We start from the raw sequence: 25,443 nt of genomic DNA, 5'->3' as shown, positions 1-25,443 counted from the left end.
CTGCTGCCCTGTGCACACAGTCCTGCTCCCTCCAGGGGATCTGGGTGTGTGGGGATCTCTGAATACACACCCTCCTTCTCCCTGCTCCATAGAGCACCCCATTCCCTGTTGCTCTCTCCACAAAGTCGATCCTCAAACAAAATGCTATAGAATTCACTTGTTTGCCGACTTATTTCTCTATCTTACTTGACTAAATCAAACTCTATGAAGTCAGATACTTTGTAGATTCTTTTCATTACTGACTCCCCAGCACCTAGAACAGTGCCTGACACACAGTAGATGTGTGAAATATTTGTTAAGTGTTGTGGGAGGGGATGAAAGGTGAGAACAAAGAATGATGAAACCACGGAAACAAAGCGGGAGTCCCAGGAGAGTGGGTGCTGAGGTGGGCACAGGTCACCATGCCATTGCTAGGGCTGCACCTAAGTTCAGGGTACATCTTTCAGAACAAAATCACTGAGAACAGCATGGCATAATCACTCACCAACAGGTATCACTGTGGCAACAATACTAACAAGCAGCTTTAATACACAAGTGTTTTCCCAAATACTATATTTCACTAAGTTAATCAAAAGATGTTTCTCTTATACTGACAGATCTCTATTTTCAACTCAACACTAGAGCTGGCCATTTTTGAAGAAAGATCTTTAACATCAAAGTGAGGACAGTTAATATTAAAGCAAATCCAGGCTCTAGAACACTTCTGTTTTCTGTTGGTTTTAATCATCTTCAAATCCTCCAAAACAACAGACTGGAGACAAGACCCTGGGGCTTTGTAGAAATGATGACATTTTCTCTTCATTGTCTGTCTATGCAGGCGATGCAGGCAGAGCCCACAGGGTCTCCAGGGGGGTCACAGATAGCCTTTCCCTTAGAGACACATACAGTGTTTCCTGTTTTTTTTTTTTTTTTTTTAAATAGTCCTAGGTCATGCAACCTGCTCCAAAAAGCAAACATCTGGATTCTGATGGTAAAAAGAATGTCACCACCTCACCAAAACAAAGAACTAGAGAGTGTTATCAATATTCCACTGTTTTGAACACCTACATCTAAACTTTGATCTGAATTGAGTTCATCCTCTCACCCTCACCTCTTTCACTACTTCCTTGAATCAGTGTGTTATGATGCCTATGAGAAATTTATACATCAAAATATTCTCTTCAAGATCATAAGCTGGAGCACAGGAGTTCTAGAGGGTCCAGATTTTAAGGTGAAAGGAATGTACAGAATAACTACAAAGTAAGGGGGGAAAATGAGAATAATCAAGAGAAGAAGGAAAAACAAATGTCGAGGAGAAGGGAAACAAGAAGAATAAGAAGGAAAAAGAAGGAAGGGGAAGCAAAAGAGTAAAGGGAAGCATGAAAATTCACAAAGGGCTGCCCACCGAGGGACACACAGGCTGGCCTCTGCCCAGTGCAGGGTCTCTGAGTACTGGGCCAGTCAGGAGCCGGTGGGCAGGTAGGGGAGAAACCCACTGTGTTCCAGTGTCCTCAGAGTGTGGACCCCTCGTGCAAACTACCAGGGCACTGGCCTCCCACCCCTCCTCCCAGAACTGGGGAGCTTTTCAGAACTGCCTTCTGTCAGCCCTGCATCCGCAGACAGTCCCTCTTCATCATCAGGACAGGTGTTTTCAGAGTGACCCAGGGAGAGCTCTCAAGAGCACATCTCAAACTGCCAACTCCTCCACCCACCCTTCCTAAGGATTAAGAAAGTCAGTTTAGTTCAGTTCAGTAACTCAGTCAGGTCTGACTCTTTGCCACCCCAGAGACTGCAGCACACCAGGCTTCCCTGTCCATCACTAACTCTTGGAACTTACTCAAACTCACGTCCTTCGAGTCAGTGAAGCCATCCAACTAGAAGTCCAAGAAACTAGACTGGTTTTAAAAAAACATTATTGTCTGAAGTAGAGTGGGAGAAAGAACATTCCTGACAAAAATTTAAATGCTCCATTAAAAATAAAAAAAAAAAAACAAAAACCTCACAAAAATTTCTGGGTGCTCCACAATTCCAAATATGCTTCAAAAATGATCTCTTTATCATCACAAATAAGCCAGTGACTTACAAAACAAATCACACCTGGATGAGGTTTACATCTGTAGAGAGGACAGGAAGAAAAAAGATAGGATATGCAACTCAATGGACATGGGCTTGGGTGGACTCCAGGAGTTGGTGATGGACAGGGAGGCTTGGTGTGCTGTGGTTCATAGGGTCACAAAGAGTCGGACACAACTGAGTGACTGAACTGAACTGAACACGGGCTGATTTAACAAAAACTGAACATGGAAAATCATCTCCAGGAGACATGGTTGATCTGCTTGAGAGCATTTTATTCCTGTGTCAGGTGGCAGGTTGAGAGATAACACCCCCTGGCCCCTTATAGAATCTCTGCTTTTCCTCAAGTGAACATGGAGTCAAGCATCAGGACAAACATGGAAATCAGTTGAGAATGTACTTCACACTATATTTCATCCCACAGAAGCTCCTTTATTTAGAAGCCATAGAAACACTTCTTTTGGATACTAGAGGACAGAAGAGTTGTCCTTCTGAGACTATTTCTTTTCATCTCACAGCCACGGGGCATGATCCAGCTGTGTTCCCACTTCCCTTTCTACCTTAAACCTGAGGGATAAATGTCAACCACCTTTAAAAACTACAAGTCCTTCTGAAATTCATTTCAGCATTTTGGTTCACCTCAGTGCTATACTCAATTTCTTTCAATTTGATCTATTTCCCTCTCTCATCTTTTTGTATACCTCACATATTCATAAGCTGCTCATATATTTTTTTGGAACCAAGGTGGATTACCATTCTTTTAGCCAGCGAGTAAACACAGGTCTTAGGATTCCTATACAAAAAGTTTGTCATGTTTCTACCAGCTATCCCTCTATATTTTCCTCCAGGATTTTCTGTGCCCAAATTGCTTTTCTAAAATCAGTTGTCTGTTCAATCTCTTGACCATTCACATTTTTAAAGAAAGATAATGGACTTGGACTTCCCTGGTGGTTCAGTGGTTAAGAATCTACTTGCTAATACTGGGGACAGGAGTTTGATCCCTGATTCAGAAAGATCCCACATTCCAAGGGACAAGTAAGTCCACGAGTTGCAATGACTGAAGCTGGAGTACCTAGAGCCCATGCTCCACAACAAGAGAAGCCATTGCAATGAGAAGCCCCAGCACCACAACTAGAGAAAGTCTGCATATAGTGACAAAGACCCAGCCCAGCCAGAAATAAATAAATAAAATTAAATTTTTCAGAAAGCATTTATTCAAACAAAGAAAAAAGGGACTTTCCGCAGTCCAGTGGTTAAGACTCCATGTTCCCACTGCAGGGGGCCCAGGTTTGATCCCTGGTTGAGGAACTAAAAATCCCACATGTAGCAATGAAGATCCTATGTGCTGCAACTAAAACCAGGAACAGCCAAATAAACATATATACTTAAAATTTTTTTTTACAAAAAAGGAAGATAACGGCCTTGATTTTCCAAAGATGCACCAAGAATGATCAAGTCAGTCTCACACCTTGACCCTGTTTTCCACGAATTCAAAACTAAAATTAAGTCTCTCTGCATAAATCTATCAAGTAACCTTTGGAGCTTGGTGATGAGCCCTTAAAATGGTCCTCAGTCTCTTTCAGCACACGCAGAATTACATCAAATATAATACTTGCATTCATGTGCTAAGTAGATATTTTATTAATATTTGTATCTTTTTCAACAAAATATCTTCATTTATTCACTGAATATTTAAGTATATACTGTATCCAAAGGTCTTGAAATGTTAGTAGTCTACACAGAAGACAGATAGTAGATACAGATCAGATCTAAACCTAAGTAATTCATATGATAGAGATATGAATAAAATGCCAGGAGGCTCCAGAAAAACCACCGTGGTGGGGGTGGGTTGCATCAAATAAGTAAAGGGAAATGAAGAGAGAGAAGATAAGGAGAAAAGATAACTGGAAAGGATCCCTTCTTATTAACGTTTCTGCTACAAACTTCTGGAGCAAGCACATTACTCTCTAACTTCCTTTCCAGCCTGTCCTTCTAGGAGATTTCACTCTACAGACTTCAGATGGTCAGCCTCAGCACCTCAGGCTTCTCTATGGAGGAAACACAAAGACACTATAGGAAACGAAGATCCCCAAGAACCCATAACCCCTGAGGCCTCACTGCAGCCTCTGCACCTAGATTCACATAGAGGAAGGTCAGTTTCTTCACCAGTAGATGAAGGTGGAGAAAACCAGTTTCACAAAATGGATTGTGGAAAAACAGAAGTGCAGTCCCTGAGAAAGGCAGAAAAGGCAGCACCACGAATCTGAATTAGCCTGCCATGTGGATTAGTGGGGCTTCCCAGGTGGCACTAGGGGTAAAGAATCCACCTGCCAATGCAGGATACAAGGGGATCCCAGTTTAATCCTTGGGTTGGGAAGATGGCAATGGAAACCCACTCCAGTATTCTTGCCTGGAGAATCCCTTGGACAAGGAGACTGGGGGATACAGTCCATAAGTTTGCAAAGAGTCAGACACGACTGAAATGACTTAGCATGCACACATGGGGATTAGTAAAGAGTGTAAAGAGGAGCCAAAAGGCCAAAGAAAAGTCAAAGAAAACCAAGTTGTCAATTTTCTAAGATAGAACCACAAGTCTTTCTTCTTCAGAAAGAAAAATAATCAGTGAGTTGTTTTACTTTAAAACAAAGCTGAAAGGGACCACATGCTGCAAACAGTAATTTTAGCTGTGAAGTCACTACACACAGATCACAGTCAAGTGCACTGGAAATAGTTTATCACTATTAATAATCATATTATCAGTATTTGCAATTAATATGTATTTTTCAAAAAATGTAGGGTCTATGCATGGTTTTCAGCGTTACTGACATTCTCACTTGCCTGCTTACGACAGGGAGGGTGAATGGTCCCAGAATGAGAATGCCCTGCAGAATCCCACAGAATCACAGTAGGAAAAGTTTTAGCAAGGGCCATTAGACCATTTTGGACAAAACAGTTACTGGGCTCTTGGGTTTATTAACAGATCAGCTGGAGAAAAATAAGTCACTACATTAAACTATTTTCTACTTATCTCCACCATCCTTTTTAAGAATATACATTTTAAAAGGAGACAAATTGTTATATTAAAAATTGCTACTCTGGCATTTTGCAAGTTATATCGAATAACAAAGAAAAAATTAGTTTGCAAACGTCTCAGCCTCAATTCCAACTATCATCTCTTACCAAATTAAAATTCATATTATCACTAAGTAACTTTCTGTCTAGCATTCCTCCAGTTTACAAAAAAAAAAAAAAAATCAGTAACATAAAATGTTTCATAAATTTTTTAAACTGCCCTAAAATTTTAGAGGATAATATAAATGTTTCAGTTAAAGTTGAGAAGTTCACCCTAGCGATGAAAACAATGAAAACATCACCCTAATCATTGGTGTAAAACACAAGATATGAACAACTGTTAAAATATCTCTCTATGAAATTGATTGATTCTACTGTAGCTACACCCAGCTATTTCCTAACCAGGAAGTAACTTCTAGAAAAACATCTACTTCTGCTTTATTGACTACTCCAAAGCCTTTGACTGTGTAGATCACAACAAACTGTAGAAAATTCTTAAAGAAATGGAATACCAGACTACCTTACTGCCTCCTGAGAAATTTGTATGCAGTTCAAGAAGCAACAGTTAGAACTGGACATGGAACAACAGACTGGTTTCAAATTGGGAAAGTAGTATGTCAAGGCTGTATATTGTCACCCTGCTTATTTAACTTAGATGTAGAGTACATCATGTGAAATGCCAGGCTGGATGAAGCACAAGCTGAAATCAAGATTGCTGGGAAAAATATCAATAACCTCAGATATGCAGATGACACCATCCTTATGGAGGAACCCTGAGTTTCCCGCCTCAAGTCAAGATGAGGCCCTAGTCGCCTGCACCAACTCGAGAGGAATCCCAAGAGGCCCCTCACAACTCGAAAGGATTCTTGACTTCCCAGAGACAACATAAGAGGCTCCCTCAGGTCCCCGTGGTAACTCGAGGGAACCCACACTTCCTGCCGCAACTCGAGAAACACCTTGAGATTCCCCCTTCAATGCGAATTGAGGCCTGATTCCCCTGCCGTGACTCCAGAGCACTCCTGCACTCGCCCTCGCAACTTGAATGGAGACTTGACTTCCCTGAGGCAACACAAGAGGCTCCCTGAGTTCCTCGTGGTACCTGGAGAGGAATCCCAAGCCTCCCGCCGCAACTCGAGACAAACCAAGAGATTCCCCCGTCAATGCGAGATGAGGCCCTTTTCTCCTGCAGCACCTCGAGAGCAATCCCAAGTTCCCTCTCAAAACTCGAGAGAAGGTTTGACTCCCTTCATGCAACTCAAGGGGGCCCAGAGATCCCCGTCACAACTCAAGGTGAAAGCCGAGTTTCCCGCCACTACTTGAAAAGAGCCCTGTGTGTCCCACCTCATCTGGAGATGAGGGCCCATTCCCTGCTTCAGCTCAAGAAGAATCCCAACTTCCCCTCGCACCACAAGAGGAGGCCTGTGTCACCAACTGAATCTCGAGTGGAACCCCGCGGATCCTGCTGCAAGGAAAAAGGACGCCAGATAAGTCCTGATTCCCCTGCACCGGCTGCAATGGAACAGCGAGTATCCCCTCACAACAGGATGGGAGGCCTGTCGCCCAAGCCTATCCTCTTGAAAAAGCCCAAATTCCCCACCTGAACTCCACCAGAGGCCTGACATCCCTTTGAAAACTCGATAGGAATGCAGAGTTCCATGCCTCAACACCAGACGAGGCCTGACTCCCTAGTTGAACCTTGATATGAAGCCTGAGATCCCTGTTGCTGCCGGAAAGGAAAACTGAGTTTCCCGACTGAACTCTAGACATGGCCCTATTCACCGGCAGTGACTCTAGAGGAATTCCAACGTGTCCCTCACAACTCGAAAAGAGACCTTACCACTCTGAGGCAACACGAGTTGGTCCCTGAGGTCCCTGTGGCAACTCGAGAGGAACCCCAAGCTTCCCGCCACAACTCGAGAAAAACCACGAGATTCTCCCCTCAACGTGAGATGAGGCCCTTTCCCAGAGCAGTGTCTCCAGAGAAATCCCACATTCCCTCTTGAAACACGAAAGGGTACTTGACACCCTTGATGCAACTCAGGAAGGTCCCCGAAATACCCGTCCCCACTTGAGAGGAACACCGAGTTTCACGCCACAACTCAAGAAGAGCCCGTTTTCCCCCTCCTCAACTCGAGATGAGGGTCGATTCCCCTGCTTCGTTGGGAAAGGAATCTGGACATTGCTGTCGCCCCTCAAGAGGAGGCCGGTCTCACCTTGAAACTCGAGCACATCCCAGGGAGTCGTGCCTCAATTCGAAAAGACCCTGATTTCCCCATCCACTCCAGATAAGCCTGATTCCCTTGCAGGGACTTGACTGGAACCCCAAGAACTGACACAAAACACGAAGGGAGGTGTGACAGCCCCGTGGCACCTTGAGAAAAAGCCCAAGACCCCTATGTCCACTCGAAAGGAAGACTGACACCCCTTTTACACCTCGAGAGGGAAGCGGACTTCCATGTCTCCACACGAGATGAAGCCTGACTCCCCTGTTGAAACTCCACAGGAACCCCGAAATCCATGTCAGAACTGGAGAGGAACCCTGAGGTTCCAGCCTCAACTCAAGATGAGGCCCTATGCCCCTGCACTGACTGGAGAGGAATCCCGAGAGGTCCCTCGCAACTCGAACGGAGACTTGACTTTCCTGAGGCAACACGAGTGGGTCCGTGAGGTCCACATCACAACTCGAGAGGAACCCCCAAATTCCCGCCAAGCCTCGAGGAAAACCACGGATTCTCCCCTCAACGCAAGATGAGGCCCTTTCCCACTGCAGCGTCTCGAGAGAAATCCCACGTTCCCTCCTGAAACTCGAAACGGTACTCAACACCCTTCATGAAACTCCAGAAGTTCCCCGACTTACCCGTCCTCACTCGAGAGGAACACTGAGTTTCCCGGCACACCTCAATCTGAGCCCATTTGCCCCTCCTCATCTCGAGATGAGGGTCGATTCCCCTGCTTTGACTGGAAAGGAATCCCGACGTTCCTGTCGCACCTCAAGAAATGGCCAGTCTCACATTGAAACTTGACAGGAACCTTCGTGGGTCATGCCACAATCCCAAAGACACTGATTTCCCCATTCACTCGAGATAAGGCCTGATGCCCCTGCACCAATTCTAATGGAACGCCAACAATCAAGTCACAACACAAAGGGGCACTGACACCCCAGGTGCATCCTCCAGAAAAAGCCGCAGGTTCCAAATCCAACTCGACGAGAGGCCTGACACCCCATTCACAACTCGAGAGGCAAGCCGAGTTCCATGCCTCAACACAAGACGAGGCCTGACTCCCCTGTTCAAACTCCACAGAAACCCCGAGATTGATGTCAGAAATGGAGAGGAACCCTGAGGTTCCTGCCTCAACTCGAGATGAAGCCCTACTCATCCCTGCAGTGATGTGAGAAGAATCCCAAGGTTCCCCTCATAACTCAAAAGCAGATCTGACTTCCTGAGGAAACACAAGCGGGTCCCCCAGCTCCCCACACAACTCGAGAGGAACCCTAAGCTTCCTGCCACAACTCCACAAAAACCATGAAATTCTTCCCTCCACACGAGATGAGGTCCTTTTACGCTGCAGTGTTTCCCAAGAAATCCCACGTTCCTTCTTGGATCTCAAAAGGGAACTTGACACCCTTTATGAAACCCCAGAAGCTTCCCAAGATACCTGTCCCCACTTGAGAGGAATGCTGAATTTCCTGCCACAACTCAAGAAGAGCCCCGTTTTCCCCCTCCTCAACTCGAGATGAGGGTCGATTCCCCTGCTTCATCTGGAAAGGAATGCTGGGGTCCCCATCACCTCTCAAGAGGAAGCCGGTCTCAAATTGAAACTGGAGAGGAACCTGGGGGTCTTGCCACAATTCAAAAGACACAGATTTCCCCATCCGCTCGAGATAAGGCCTGATTCCCTTGCACTGATTCAAATGGAACCCCGAGAATCAACTCACAACATGAAGGGAGGACTGATACCCCGGTTGCAAATTCGAGAAAAGCCCCAGGTCCCCAATTCAACTCGACTGGAGGCCTGAAACCTCTTTTACAGCTTGAGAGGAAAGCAGAGTTCCATGCCTCAACACAAATCGAGACCTGACTCCCTGTTTGAAACTGCAGATACACCCCGAGATCCACATCAGAACAGGAGAGGAACCCTGAGGTTCCCGCCTCAACTGGAGATGAGGCCCTCTTACATTACACTGACCTCAGAGGAATCGCGAGAGGCCCCTCACAACTTGAAAGGATTCCTGACTTCCCATAGGCACCATGAGAAGCTCCCTGAGGTCACCATCGCAACTCGAGGGAACCCAAAGTTTCCTGCCACAACTTGAGAAAGACCTCGAGATTCCCCCTTCAACGCGAATTGAGGCCCGATTCTCCTGCCATGACTCAAGAGCAATCCCACGTTCCCCCTCGCAACTCAAATGCAGACTGGACTTCCCTGGGACAACACGAGAGGCTCCCTGAATTCCCCGTCATAACTCGAGAGAAACGCCAAACTTCCCGCCGCAACTCGAGAAAACCACGGGATTCCCCCGTCATCGTCGTCGTGAGATGAGGCCCTTCTTTTTCTGCAGAGCCTAGAGAGCAATCCCGAGTTCCCTCTCAAAACTCCATAGGAGGCTTGACTCCCTTTAGGCCACTAAAAGGGCTCCAGGAGATACCCATTGCAACTCCAGAGGAGAGCAGAGTTCTTTGCTTCAACTCGAGATGAGGCCTGACTCCCCAGGTGAACCTTGAACGCAACCCCGAGATCCCTGTCGCCACTGGAGAGGAACACGGAGTTTCTGGACACAAGTCTAGATGAAGCCTATTTCCCCTGAAGTGACTTGCGAGGAATACCGAGGTGCCCGTCACAACTCGAAATGAGACTTGACTTCCCTGAGGCAATAAGAGCAGGACCCGGAGGTCCACGTCGCAACTCAAGAGGAACTCCAAACTTCCTGCCAAGCCTCAAGGAAAACCATGGGATTCTCCCCTCAATGCAAGATAAGACCCTTTCCCACTGCAGCGTCTTGAGAGAAATCCCACGTTCCGTCTTGAAACTCGAAACGGTACTCCACACCCTTCATGAAACTCCAGAAGTTCCCCGACATACCCGTCCCCACTCAAAAGGAACACCGATTTTCCCAGCACACCTCAATCTGAGCCCCTTTGCCCCTCCTCATCTCGAGATGAAGGTCGATTCCCCGGCTTTGTCTGGAAAGGAATCCCGACGTTCCCGTTGCCCCTCAAGAGGAGGCCTGTCTCACATTGAAACTCAACGGGAACCCTCGTGGGTCGTGCCACAATCCCAAAGGCACTGATTTCCCCATCCACTAGAGATAAGGCCTGATGCCCCTGCACCGATTCGAATGGAACCCCGAGTATCATGAAAAAACATTAAAACCATCTTTAGTGAAAAATATCCATATAGAAAAGGCCATGCCGATCCCATATTCACCATGTCTGCTTTAAATCCATCAAGTTTGTCCAAATCACTGAAAATCTCAGTAACACTCTTTTTTTTTAAAAAAAAATTATTTTATTTTTTAACTTTACAACATTGTATTGGTTTTGCCATATATCAACATGAATCTGCCACAGGTATACATGTGTTCCAAAAAAAAAAAAAAAAAGGATGAGAAGAAAAGATATATTCATACAATTGAACAATTGCTGAAAGGGAAGTGGGGCTGTGGATTACATTATACTGTAGAAACCATATGATTTCCTGATTTTGGAGATTATGTGCAGGTTTTTTCAGGAGAATGCACCCATTTTGGATAAAATATATAGAGTATTTTAGATGATGTGGCAAATGCGAGCCCTTTTCCCATTGCTAGGAGTTTTCTGTACATTTTAAATTCCTGGAAAGTAAATTATGTTTCAAAACAAACAAGTCAATACCATAAAAGTAAATCAGATTAGACAGGCATGAAACTTTCCTATAGAGGTCAAGACTTACCCAGACGAAGTTCAAGGGATGCTGTGATGCTCACTGCCCTTGAAGGAGTCCACATGGAATGAAGAAGTACTGTGGGAAGTCTATTAGTAACCACCATGCCTTGGGTCCTCTGGATGACCTATTGCAGGAGAAACAGATTTTACAAATAAAATTTTCCCAATAACTTTGAGAGAGTCATTTCTTAGGCAGGTTGATAAGTCTAGGGGTCCCCAAGGAGACAGGGGTCTGGAATTCTCAAGGAGGAAGAAAGGACAAACTTTTTTTTTTCCTTCTCTACATTTCTTAGGATTATATAACAATAATGTATCCTGCCTGAGGACAGTCTCTGAATTAAACCTTCTGGCTAATTCTGTTATCTTAAAATGTAAATTATGGGAGTAGGTCTGGTGAAGTCTTTACAACCTCCTGACATTCTTTGGATTCATTGGAGAGTATGTAACTTCATTGCTAACACTAGCAAGGGGGTACTCTTTCTGCCCCCTTCTGATGCCTATGTCAGAAGCTTTCTCTATCTCCTTTATACTTTAATAAAACTTTATTACACAAAAGCTCTGAGCGATCAAGCCTCATCTCTGGCCCCAGATTGAATTCTTCTCCTCCGGGGGCCAAGAATCCTGGTGTCTTCATGTGATTCAACAACAACCTTTCAACTTCACAAAAAGTTGTTAGACTACATTCAGTAAAGTTGAATAATTTCCAATCAATTTACAATCATATAAAATACTACAACTTACAATCCCAATAAATATACAAAAATCATTTGCGTTTCTATACACTAATAACAATCAGAAACAAAAATTAAGAAAGTCCCACTTATAATTGCATCAAAAAGAATAAAACATCTAGCAACAAACTTAATCAAGGACATAAAAGACCAGAAGTCAGAAAACTAGAAAGCACTGATAAAGAAACCAAAGAAAACACAAATAAACAGAAAACTATTCCATGCTCACACACTGGAACAATGAGGAATTAAAATGTCCATTCCAACCAAAGCCATCAACAAATACACTGACTGCAATCACAAAATAATATTCAATGGCCTTTTTCACAGAAATAGACGTATTCCTAATATTAGGCTGCTAATATTGAACAAGACCTTAAATGGCCAAGAAGACTCTGAGAAAGAAGAACACCGCTGGAGGCATCTTCCTCTCCAACTTCAAACTACATCACGGACCTGTAGTAACCACCACAGTGAGGAACTGGCAGGAACACAGACACATGGACTCCAGGAAAGAATAGAGAGCCCAGGAATAAACCCACATGTACGTGGTCAGTTCATGAAAATCAAACCAGGAACGAGTGAAGAAGAAAGGACCGTCTTCTTAAGAAACAGTGACAGGAAAACTGGCCATCTACTCGGAAGAACATCAGTGAAGGTCATCCTCTGGATCATCTAACAGAAATTGAACTGAAAACCCGCCATTTTGCACATGGAGCTCTTTCCCCCCCTGAGTCCTCTGAGATGGACCTCCGGTCAGCGCTCAGCTGGACACAGGAAACGTCTACTTCGTCCTCATTTTACCCTCTTGCAGTGCCTCCCTGCTGGTGGGCACTGAGGCAACCCCGCTCCTCTCAGCTGGGACGCAGCCCCGTTACCCAGGAGCCCGAGCCCTGAGGGCCCTGAGGAGACAAAGCTCCCGCCAGCTGGTCACTGAGCCCAGTCTGAAGGCAAAGCGTCCTGCGCCCACGGGTCAGAAGGGGTTTTGGCGCCCCCTGCGGGCCGCCAGAGAAGAGCGGGCAGCCCCGCGCTCACAGACCTCAGAGGGCTCACCCAGAAGCAGCTCTGCTGTGAGCACTCAGACTGGAAGCCCAAACTGAAATGGAGCAGAATAGCTCCATGACCCTCCTCAAAACATGGCTAAGGAACAATCAGAGCCTGTATGGAATGCAGCCATAAAAAGGAACACAGTTGAGTCAGTTCTAATGGAGGGGATGAACCTAGAGTGTATTAAACAGGGAAGTCAGTCAGAAAGAGAAAAACATGGAATCGAGAAGGATGGGTCTGATTAATCTGTTCACATAGCAGCAACGGAGATGCAGACATAGAGAACAGACTTATGGACAAGGGTGGGGAACAAGAGGGAGAGGGTGAGATGAATGGAAGGAGTAGCATGGATGCATGTACACCAACATTTGTAAATAGACAACCAGTGGGAATTTGCTGTTATGACTCAGGGAACTCAAACTGGGGCTCTGTAATAACCTAGAGAGGTGGGGATGGATGGGATGTGGGAGGGAGATTCAAGAGTGAGGGGACACACGTACACCTATGGTTAATTCATGTGGATGTATGACAAATCAAACCAATATTGTAAATCAATGATCAATCAACTAAAAATAAATAACTTAAAAAAAAGATGAAATGAACAGAAACACAAACTTTGCAACTAACACCGTAATTCAATTTAAAAAACTATAAAATTTTAGAAAACAACAAAGATTTACATGAGCTTTGGTCTGGTGATGAGTTATAACACACAACAAAAAAGCCAACTTACCAAATTAGGAATATAAATTATTTAAAACATTGACTTTTACAATTTTATACATTTACTCTGTGAAGGACCTTATTCGAGAGAACCAAAAGACACACTATTAAATGAACCACTGACCACCCACCCTTGCCAGGCAACAGAGAAGAGAAAGCACTTGCAGGAGTCATCTTACAATGGGAGGTCCTGGTAAGGAACAAGGGACTAACAAGCTACCACCAACCAGGATTCTGGAGAGGCCAAAAAGAGATAGGAGACTGCAGTCCAGAGGTCCTAGCAACTTCCCAGGATCCTCCTCTCTGGAATCCATCTCGGCTGAGTGATGCGTGTGCCCCCAGGAAGGATCCCAATTCAGAATGACTGGCAAGAGACAAACCAGAAACTAACCCAATGACCATAAACCCTGAGACGGTAAGCCACGTGGCAGAGCAGTTCTCTCCGTTTCCCTCACCCTCCTGCCCTCCGCCCCGGCAGCCCTTCCCAATGAAGTCTCTCGCTTTGAAGGCACTCCTCACCACGGGCAATTCATTTCCAAGTGTCAGACAAGAATCCATTCTCAAGCCCTGAAAGGGATCCTCCTTCCTTCATCAAAACCACAATCCAGGAGAAAATATCTTCCAAATGCTACCTTGTAGAGAAGGCAGTGGCACCCCTTCCAGTATTTTGACCTCAGAAATCCCAGGGACAGAGGAGCTTGGTGGGCTACAGTCCAACAGCAGGGCACTTCTGAGGGGAGGAAACAGTCCCAGGGAAGCTGAGGCGCTCGCCGAAGGCCCCAGAGCTTTGGATGGCACAGCCAGAACTGTGGCTGAGGACTCCCAGTGGCCAGGCCTCTTGATCCTGGCCTCTCTCACCAGGTACATGTGTGGAAAACTAGAATTAAAAATATGCCTGAGGGCTTCCCTGGTGGCTCTGTGGTAAAGAATCCACTTGCCAGTGCTGGAGATGCAGATGTGATCCCTGCTATGGGAAGATCCCACATGCTATGGTGCCCATGTGCCACAACTACCGAGCCTGTGCTCTAGATCCTGGAAGACACAATGCCGAGCTCACATACTGCAACCAATGAAGCCCGTGAGCTTGTGCCCCACAAGAGGAGCCACTGCAGTGAGAAGCTCGCACACCATTAGTTATGGCCCACGCTCACCTGAACTAGGGAAAAGCCCACACACGAAGACCCAACACAGCGAAAAATAAATACAATTATTTCCCTTAAAAATGCATATCTGACAAAGAATCTGTACTCAAATTGTCCAAGAACACTAGAGCAAACAAGCTCATTCATAATTGGTAAAGATTGAAATAGACACCTGGCCGCGGAGGGTATACTGATAGTAAACTATCTTACAGAAACATACTCAAGATACTGGTGGGATGCATGCACAGCCCCCTTTGGAAGACAGTATGACAGTTTTTTCAGTAACCATATGGGACAAGCACTGAATTCTATACGTGACAAGATGGGAAGTTATGGAGAAACAAAAGGAAAGGTTCCAAGATCCATGGAGACATCATCACAAATTACCTTTAACTGAATATGTTCAAAGGTAAGCTGGAATACATGTATATATTTCCGAATATTGTCAGCTGAGCATATTTAGCTCCTACATGTATGTTTTGCATATCATTCTCTAGTGAAAGGGACATTTGTCCCTGGTGGTCCTGTGGTAAAGGATATGCTTACCAATGCAGGGAACACGGGTTCACTCCCTGGTGCTAGAAGATTCTACATGCCCAGGGGCAACTAAGCCCCTGTACAACTACTGAAGTACTTGCATGCTACACAGCCCAAGTTCTGCAACCAGAGAAACTGCTGCAATGAGAAGCCATGGCACGGCAATTAGAGGGCAGCCTCTGCTCACTACAACTAGACATCTAGCAACAAAGACCCAGCATAGTCAAAAATTATTCAATGTTAAAAAAAAAATAAAAGGACAGAAGTTCTTTGAATAAATGACTGAGATTAAGGGTGAGGCAGTACATATATGAGACAGGATAATCTTAAAGTATGAGAAAGTAAAGAAAGTAAAGACAACTATCAAGCTGTCCAAACTGATAAAAATGAATGATTACACAGTTTTATCTGTATACACTAGCAAATAATCTGAAAAGGAATTAAAAAAAATTCCCTTTCAATAATGTCAACATTAATAAAATACTTTGCCATGGATGTAATGAGGATGACAAGACTGGCACACTGGAAATTATACACAATTGCTGAAAAAATATCCTGAATACATGTACAGATATCCCATAGCAATGGAAAGACTTAAGATGGCAATACCATGGAATGCATCTTCAATCTGAAATGAAGATCAAATATGACTTGATCACTCAGAGCTTTTGTGTCATAAAGTTTTATTAAAGTATAAAAGAGATAGAGAAAGCTGCTGACATAGACTTCAGATGGGCACAGTAAGAGTACCCCCTGCTGGTCTTTAGCCAGATGTTATACAGCCACTAGCAGTCTGCTAAGGAAAGAAAGGCAGTGTCTCAGAGAATGGCACCAGGCCTGTCACCCACAACATGCATTGAGATAACATTGGCAGCAGGTGAGTCATCCTGGACCATAAAATGATTGACATGAATCTTGAAGAAAGGCAGATTTCCAGGCAAATATATCGTTTCATTAACATAGATTAGGAGAACAAGGTATGAGTAAGACATACTGGTTTGTCAAGTCAGTTCTGAGCCTTTAGGGGAAAACAACCTGAAGACAGAGTCTAGCGGAAATACATAGTATATTAACATAGCTTAAGACAAACATTTCCTTACGAAAAAATGCATTGCTTAGCTCAAGGTTTGAGAAAAGTTAAGTTCAGGTGGAGCCAGAAGTCATCATTGCAACACAGAATTTTCAGAGAAACATCCTTTTAAATTTGTATCGAGAAGGGGAAAAAATGTAACACTAGTTTGTTTCCTCTGGCTGCTTGAGAGAGAGAGAAAAAAACGTCTGACACTTGCAGCCTATTCCTTCTGTCTGGAGACCCCCGGCCTTCCTGCCTGTTACCCTCTCAGGGCCTTTAGGAAGCAATACACAAGCTGACCCTAACATACACGTGGAATGACAAGGGACTCCAAAGAGCCAGAACAATCACGTGAGTCTGCAGTTTTAAGGTCCTCTGGTATGCTGTGCTAAGTCGCTTCAGTCACGTCTGACTGTCAGAGCCCGCCAGGCTCTCCTGTCCATGAGAATTTTCCAGGCAAGAATATTGGAGTGGGTTGCCCTGCCCTCCTCCAGGGAATCTTCCCAACCCAGGGATCGGATTCCTGCATTGGCAGGGAGGTTCTTTACCACTAGCACCACCTGGGGCAAAAGTGCCTAAACGGAGATCAGGGAAACCCAGTTAGGAGAAGGGACTCAGAGGAAAGGAAGTGAGGCAAGGAGACTCTTAGTCATACTCAGAGAAGCCCTGCAGGTAGTTCTGCAAGTGGAAGAGGGGAGGAAGCAGGCTGGAGCTGTGTAGAAGATGAAAGAGGGAACTAAAGCAGGGGCCCCCAACCTCTAGGATCTAATGCCTGATGATCTGAGGTGGAGCTGATGAAATCATACTAGAAATAAGTGTTTGTTCACTCAGCTGTGTCCAACCCTTTGTAGCCCACCAGGTTCCTCAGTCCATTGAATTCTTCAGGCAAGAATACTGGAGTGGGCTGTCATTTCCTTCTCCAGGAGATCTTCCCCACCCACTGATTGAACCCGGGTCTTCCACACTGCAGGCAGACTCTTTACCAACGGAGCCACCAGGGAAAAAAAAAAAAATAGAAAGAGTGCACAATAAATGGACTGCACTTGAAACATCCCAAAAGCTCCCCCCACCCCTGTCTGTCAAAAAATTGTCTTCCAAAAAAACTCCCGAGGTCAAGGAAGGAACTTCAAGTGTACTCGACTGTCCCAGGTTGCTGGCTTAGGGAGATGCTGAAGCAGGGGTGTCCTAAGAGGTAGAACCTCCCTTGCATGGGGTCCTCAACAGACCTCCGATAGCCTTGGTGATGAAGGGAGAGATTTGTTTCATTTTTTAAAATATCCTTGTGGGATAAACTGAAAACTTAGCAATTCTTTTACAGTCTTCCTAATAAAATGTTTTCTTTCTTTACTGATATGTGAAGTGCCAACGGTGACAATCACTGTTCTAATATACCTCATAGTGTTGCCGACACTATGGATATAATTATGTGAAATTGAACTTATTCAATAAAAATGATGAAGCATCTACCCTGTGCCCAGCACTTTCCAAGGGTTGGGGAGTACAGTGAAAATACTCCATAAGATGCACAGCTGGTAGGAACATTCTTTAAAAAAGCCTTTTACATTTCCACCAATAGTTTATTCTCAATGTCAACACTTGCCAATTAATGACCATGCTGGGTGGGAAGCTCATTAAAAACCCAGGAGCCAGTGTTCCTAGAAGGATATCCCATTCTCCCTTGGACAGTCCTCCACCCGCTCTGGCTCTCAGTTTCCTCATCTGCAAAATCATGGACAACTGACTATAATTCATCCCTGGAACCCAAGTCTATTGAGGGGGAGGGGAAATATTACTCCAAGGCCTGGATGAGAGACCAGATTGAAAGAAAAGTATGTCATTGCTGGTTTTCAGTCAAACAGACAGATACAATGAAGGAAGGAGCCCCTGGCCCGGCAGGATCTGCCTAGGGCTCTAGTCTGGGAAATTCTTACACATCAGGAGATGGCTCCGAGCTGGATTTCCACCAAGAACATCCATGCAAAGGACAAGTCTGCAGAGCTCTGTGCCCATTAGCCACAGGAAGAGACTGCCTCCCAACAGCCAGCAGCATTTACAAGTGACCTCCTAAGGCCTTCGCCAAACTACAGGGGCAACTCTGGGTTTTCTGTTTCCCTCACTTTTCTGACTCTTTTCTTAAAAAGAAAAAAAAAAACCCACACATTTCTTCATAGAATGCCACAGTGGAAGGAAAATAGGCCTTCAAATTTTTAGACCTCAATTTGCAAAAAACTTGGAGCTTGATTTTTTTTTTTTTAATTAAAGCACCACATAATTTAAATTTTTTACACGTTTTAATTATTCAGTTCCAAAATACCAAACTTATTGCACAGGGTTCCCATGGAAAGGACCCCTCTCAGCAGGACAGCCACAGATTCCACCATGAAAGGGCAGCAAGGTGCCCTCCTCCCTTCTTTTCCGCCTGGGTGGCCACCAGGTGTTTAAATCCATGCACCCTACTAAATATCTAGGGTGAAACTGGTGGACCCTTCCCTTTCCCATCCCAGCAGGTGGTCAAGGGCCCACTGGGCTACAAAGTGGCAGAAGCAGGGCTGGGCCAGCTGGCCAGAGTAAGGGTTATGAAGTCCCCACAGGTGAAATCACCAGGCAGGATAAATCCCTTGGACTTCCAGCAGGCACTAGGCTGCTTGGGAAAACCCACGCGGGTCTGAGCTTTATGCAACAGGGTAAAGAGGTAAAGGCCTTGACCCCAAAGGCGAGGCCTTTCCGTGACCACCAGGTTAGGGGGCTCTGAGACTGTGCCAACAGAGAGGGCAGAATACGTGGTTCCTTGCTCCACCAAGTCTCAGTTCCCTTACCTGTGGTTCACATCCCTCCACTCCACTCACTGGATGCCAATCGCTGGGAACCCAGGAGCTCAAGAAATGGGCATTCCCAGACGCAGTGGAGAGCCCTGAGAGCACAACTGGGACCCCCTGCCCTGGACGCGCTCCCGGTGTGCCACGCCCCCATGCCCACTTCCAGGAGAGGCCCGTGGGCCTCACTACTGCCTCAGATGAAACACAAGGACAAGGAAATCCACTCCACAGAGACAAGCCAAGCTTTTTATCAGCTGATCTGTCTATAATTCAGGGATAAAACTATGACTACAGAAAGGAAAGATGACCTGTCCTAGGACGGCCATGATATTCTACAGAACCAGACAAAATTGGTTACAAGGAAACTTATTTTTTTCTTGGAAACTGTAAAGCTGGTTCTTTTGCATATGCAATTAAAAACAATTAGCTTGTTACAAAGGCCTGCCTAGGGCAACGCTTGAAGTTAATCCTTGCCACAGAATTCAACAACTTCCCTAGTGTCTGCCTACAATGTGGGAGACCTGGGTCCAATCCCTGGGTTGGGAAGATCTCCTGGAGAAGGGAATGGCAACCCAATCCAGTATTCATGCCACCACCCCCTCCCCCCACCGCCAACGCCCCCCCCCCCCCAAAAAAAAAGCGGTTCAAATAAATATTTTAAATCTCAGGTGGAAAACTAGAAGATCCCTTGTCCGTCTGTCTGGATTTATGTATGTCTCAGTGTGAGTCTTCTGTTTTTTGATAATATTGCTCAAGTTCTGAGTTCTTATTTAAATGATCTCAAGAAAAGGAAGCCCTTACAAACCAAACAGTTGTAAATACAAGAAAACATTGACCTAAATGAATTTCAGATTCACGTGAACTGGGAAATAGTCAATATTAAATATCTAGTATTTTTTTTTGCTACTCTACTATAGACATGTCTAAGAGTCACTAACATTAAGCACAAAATTTTCATAGTGCCTAGGTTTATTATAAGTTAAAAATTGCTATATTGTTATATCTGTCACAAGCTTGTCAACAAGAAAGTACCTCTAAACAATAACAAAAAAAACTAAAAAATGTAAATATGATATGAGCTTTTAGATAAACTATTAATAATTATACTCTAAAATTTATATTTTTATAAATATATTATTATTATATTCTAAATTTTTTCTCAACATTGAAACTCTGTTATCTAACACAAAAGCTGCCTCATGGCAGTCACTCAACAGTCACTTGCTAAAGACTGGACTCAACAAGTCCACAAAATGAGGTGTGTACTGATATAATGTCATACATGTCCACATCCCATGTAATATCCATGGACTGGAAACAGTGTAAATACCTATCAACAGGGAACTTGATTAAATACACAGTAAGGCATTAATACAATGGAATACAACACAGCTGTTTAAACCAACGTACATGTCTAGATATAGCAACTTACATGTCTACTTACACGTACCCACTTGTGAACAAAGCAGGGCACAACCACGTGTGCACATTGCAGTGCCACTGGTACCACAAGTGTGTGTTAGTCACACAGTCATGTCCGACTCTGCTGGGGTCCAGCCCCAGCAGGATCCAGGGAATCCCTCAGGATGACGGCATCGGCGATAAGGAAAGTAAAAGGGGAGAGAAAGAGGCTTGATCTTCCTTGGTTTACACAGAAAGCCAATAAAGCTCCTGACATGGAACTTGCTCTGTTCATGGAGGCTGCAGGCGCCCTCTCGGTGGGGTGAGGACGCAGGACACCGCCTCCCCGGTGAAGATGCAGGGCACCTTCCCAATCGGGTCTTAGAAGCCCAGGCAAAAAAAGTGAAGCCAGAGAGCCCCTGTGCCCCCAAGGAGTCATCCTGAAAGAAGAACAGAGAGAGAAAGAAAGAAAAGGAAAGAAAGAATGACACGGGGAGACCAAGCTTTGGTGAGCGAGGCCCATAACTTTATTTTCAAAAGGAATTTTTATACCTTGACTTGTACATAGAGAGATATGAAAGATGCAAAGTCATATAGAGTCAGCCCAAACATTACATCTGTTTTGTCTTTATCGAAACCAGGATTTTTCTCTGCATACCTTTCCCATAAACAATGTTGTGTACATTATCTTCTGGCCTTGGAGGCCTGTGGAGATTTTATGACCCTTTTTCGATAAAGGCTACTCAACCAGAAAACTTATTTTCCCTTGAAGTGTTTTTTCTTTATATTTCTAATCTATGTCAGCCTCAGAAAGTGCTAAACAGAATTACATTCTCATGGAGCAAAGGTGCAGTGAGTTACAACAAAGAAAGAACCAATTAGCTCAAAGGTCTGATGTAGTTAATTCTAAGGCTACTACTTGTTTTTCTTACATTCCAACTATGTTAACTAATGCACTCCCAGGTGCACAATGGATAAGGGATATGGGCACTTGGCAGCAAGCATTGGCTCAACAATGAAATCTTACACCAGCACTACTCTAATAGTTTTTAACTCTTTGAAAGGCTCTATATTTTTAGAATGTTTTAGGCTTCCCGTGTCTCTCACGGTTGGGAGGCTGTGAACAATAACGTGCGTAGCTGCAAGAGTCTGGATAAACCTGTCAGGTAAGCTAGAAAGCCACCAGAGGGGTTTGAATTGAAACACTCCTATCATGCCCAGGAGACTTATTAACTAAAGCCCTAAGTTGACCTTTTCCAGAGAAAGGTGGTCGGGGATAGCCCCCTGTTAATGTCAGAAGAGTTGGTGAAAGGCACAAAATAGTAAGACAGACAGATTCTGGTTTTGGGGTAGATGCTCAAGCAGATCCAGGGGGTCCCTCGAGTCCTGATCCACCTTGCTCATCAGATCTCTTCCACATAAACTTGTCATGGGTGGGATCACCCATGCTGGCTCCTGGCACGACTCTTTGTGACTTCATGGACTCAAGGCAGTCAGGCTCCTCTGTCCATGGGATTCTCCAGGCAGGAATATAGGAGTGGGCTGCCATGCCCTTAAAGAAGACAGTGAATCTTGACTGAATTGTTTGTTGGGGGAGAGTACTCATTGGAAGCTTACAAGAAACTATTAACAGTGGTTATTCGTTTGGAGGGTAGGTGGGAACTGGGTGGATGGGTGTCAGAGGTGGGAGAAAAAAACTCTACTGACTACCATTTTATACTTTCAGATTTGGGAACCCACATGAACATGGTTTATAACTCAGTACATGAATTTTTAAGTGCTCTGTGACAAGAACCCAGTAAATTCTGTTGAATGAATTACAACACACATGAGAGCTTCCCCATCATCTGTTCCCCTCTCCACCACCTACCCTGTCACCATTGCTCCCACTGCCACTGCCCTGGGAAGACACAGGATGCTTTTTAAAAGTTCCATCATCTTAAACTTTTAAAGCCATACTTTCTAACTATCCATTTATAGTCATAAACCCCTCCATCACTCTTTACAACTGACAAAGTGCTTTCAAACCTATGATCTAATTGGGTCCTTAGGACAACCTGAGACAGTTTATATGTTTTGAAAGTGAAAATCGCTCAGTGGTGTCCGACTCTTTGTGACATCATGGACTACAGAGTTCATGGAATTCTCCAGGCCAGGATACTGGAGAGGATAGCCTTCCTCTTCTCCAGGGGATTTGCCAACCCAAAGATAGAACCCAGGTCTACTGCACTGCAGGGAGATTCTTTACTAGTTGAGCCACAAGGGAAGCCCAAGAATACTGGAGTGGGTAGCCTCTCCCTTCTCCAGCAGATCTTCCTGACCCAGGAATCAAACTGGGGTCTCCTGCATTGCAGGCAGTTTTTTTTTTTTTTTTTTTTTTTTACCAACTGAGCTATCAGGGAAGGAGAAAATTGAAGTTTTGGGAAATTAAGGGTTCTGTCTGAGATCACGCCTCTGAAAATGACACAGCCAATCCTGATTGCCTGATGAGGATGGCACCTCCATTAACATCCTTCCCAACTCTAAAAAGGCATAAAAGAAAGATGACAGGAGGTCTTCCACAGATTTTATGTCAGTCCCATGACACTCTAGGTCAGATTGATGTATGTGTGGGTCAGTCTAGGTTGTGGTCCCGGGGGACAGGACTTGCTGAGAGAGGAAAACAGCCAACTTTTGTTTTGATTGTTACACTCACCCAACAGGGAAGAAAAAAGGAAAGGAAAATGTTCTTGGCTGGCGTGGAGAGAACCCTGCCAGAAAATGGGATGGATGCTCTAACTTGCTGAAGACATCCCCGGAGGCCCCATTAACACCATGATACTGAACCAGAGAGATGCTGAACAGTTAGGAGTGCTGCTGATTCCTTGGCAAGTTTTGAAAGCAAGCTTATGTTTCCACTGACTGAAGCAAGGGGTGGGGGTGGGGGGTTGGGGGGAGGGGGGAGTGGTGGGATGTCTAAGGATGGAATTAGAGAATGGGAGGATTTGGCTGCTGAGGACGGAGTTGCAGGTTGTCCTGGGTATGTATCACAAAAAGTTTCCCTACATCAGATTTTCCTCTGGTTCCATTTCTTAACCTCCGGACTGACCCTAGAGTCCCAGATTCATGTGATGCTGCAAGAGAATGAGGAGGAGGAGATGCACCCTTCACGACCACCATCTAAACACACTGCTCGAGCTGACTGGGAACTTAAGAGAAGAGCAGCAGCAACAGTGGAAATGATGAGAATTCATTAGTGTGCCCCCTAAATTCATTGTCATCTAAGACACAGCATGTGATATAGGGAAATTGTGTAATGTGCACTGTCCAGGGCCATTCATAATGGTCTCAGAACAAATGAAGGATTCACATGTTCCCATTAGCAAGAGTCTAACTGGAATAAAAAGGTGACTCAAACAAGCTCCTCTGACCCTGTCTAAGATGGAAGACCCATCACCTTAGGAAAAACAGACTGTTTGTGTCGTAACATGATTTATTTACCCTGCATAGGAGAGAAAGCAGGATACTCATCTTCACACAGAAAAAGCAGAGAGGACTTCCCTGGTGGCACAGTGGATAGGAATCCATCTGCCAGAGCAGGGACATTTGTTCGATCCCTGGTCCAGGAAGATTCCACAAGCTGCAGATCAACTAGGCCCGTGTGCCAAAACTAGTGAGCCCACAACCCACAACTACTGAAGCCCATGTGCTCAGAGCCTGTGCTCTGGGACGCGGGAAGCTACTGCAATAAGAAGCCTGTGCACTGCAACAAAGAGTAGCCCTTGCTTGCCATAACTAGAGAAAAGCCCTCATGGCATCAAAGATCCAGTGCAACTGAATATAAGTTTTTGATTTTTTTTTAAGGCAGATAATTTTTAGTTTTGGTTTAGTTTTGTTTTTTTTTTTTAAAGAAAGGAACAAGTAACTGTCCATAACTCTTCATCTAATTCTGACACCTTCAGTTCACACCTATTTTAATCACTGCAGAGAAAGTAAAATTTTCTCAAGGAATATCATAAAATATAAATGCTAGCACCTTAGTTTTATTTTAAACCTAAATTCTCAAATGAACTAGCTAATTTAACTCAGCTCTGATGTGGTACCTTTCAAAGTGGGCAGAAGGAGCCAAGATGTGATACATACAAAATCCATCAACACCTCAATTTGGCTCTGCCAGCAGCTCAGCAACCTGGAACAATTAATTCTCTTTCCCCAAAAGCTTCTGACTCAGTGCAAACATACATACCCACCCTCTGTTATCTAAGAGATCAGGATGATGAAAGGGAAAAGGAATTCTCCCCAAGATCAACATCTGACCACCCAAAATAGGACTGCCTTCACATTAAAACAATTCTCCACAGTCCCATTGTTCTATTCGTTTTGAATGATGGAAAATCTAATTGCAGTAAAATGTTAAAACTTCACTGTGTGACCATAGGGCTAATCAGTTATATATCTAAAGAGTTTGGGGCTCAGCTGTGAGGTATTTTTGGATCAATATCAAATCTCTTGACCTCAATGTACTATTACCAAGGATTTAGTACATGAAGCAAAAATCCCACAAAATGGAGAACCACAGGACCAAGACTAAAAAGATTTAATATGAACATGCTATGGTCTGATCTAGGCTGGGGATACTCAGGCTTATACTTGGTGAGTCCAGTTCAATGTGGAGTGGGCGCTGGCACAGATTAAGAGTCAGGTAGGAAGAAAAAAAAGAGTGGGGCAGGGGGAAAGAAAAGTGCTTAGATCCATGTGGGGAGTGAAATATATGACAAGCACTCAGAAAATTTTGGCAAATCTTGAAGAGGGGTCAGGGAGTTGGGAACTTTCAGTAGGGCAGGCCTAAGGAAGGAACCCTGGGTAATGTATCGAAAGGAAGAATCAACGCTTTTCCTCAGTCAGATGTACTTGCCCACGATGAGAACAGTTTCTGTGCAAAGAACA

General features: G+C 44.6%; 1 pseudogene; it reads right to left on the bottom strand.

Moving 5' to 3' along the window:
- The window catches only part of LOC112582596, a 41,099-nt pseudogene that overhangs the window by 9,716 nt on the left and 5,940 nt on the right, over positions 1–25,443 (bottom strand).

This window comes from Bubalus bubalis, chromosome 1 (genome assembly GCF_019923935.1).
Source record: "Bubalus bubalis isolate 160015118507 breed Murrah chromosome 1, NDDB_SH_1, whole genome shotgun sequence".
NCBI lineage: Eukaryota > Metazoa > Chordata > Mammalia > Artiodactyla > Bovidae > Bubalus > Bubalus bubalis.
The sequence above is the reverse complement of the archived record's forward strand: the minus strand, read 5'-3'. Positions and strand labels throughout refer to the sequence as shown.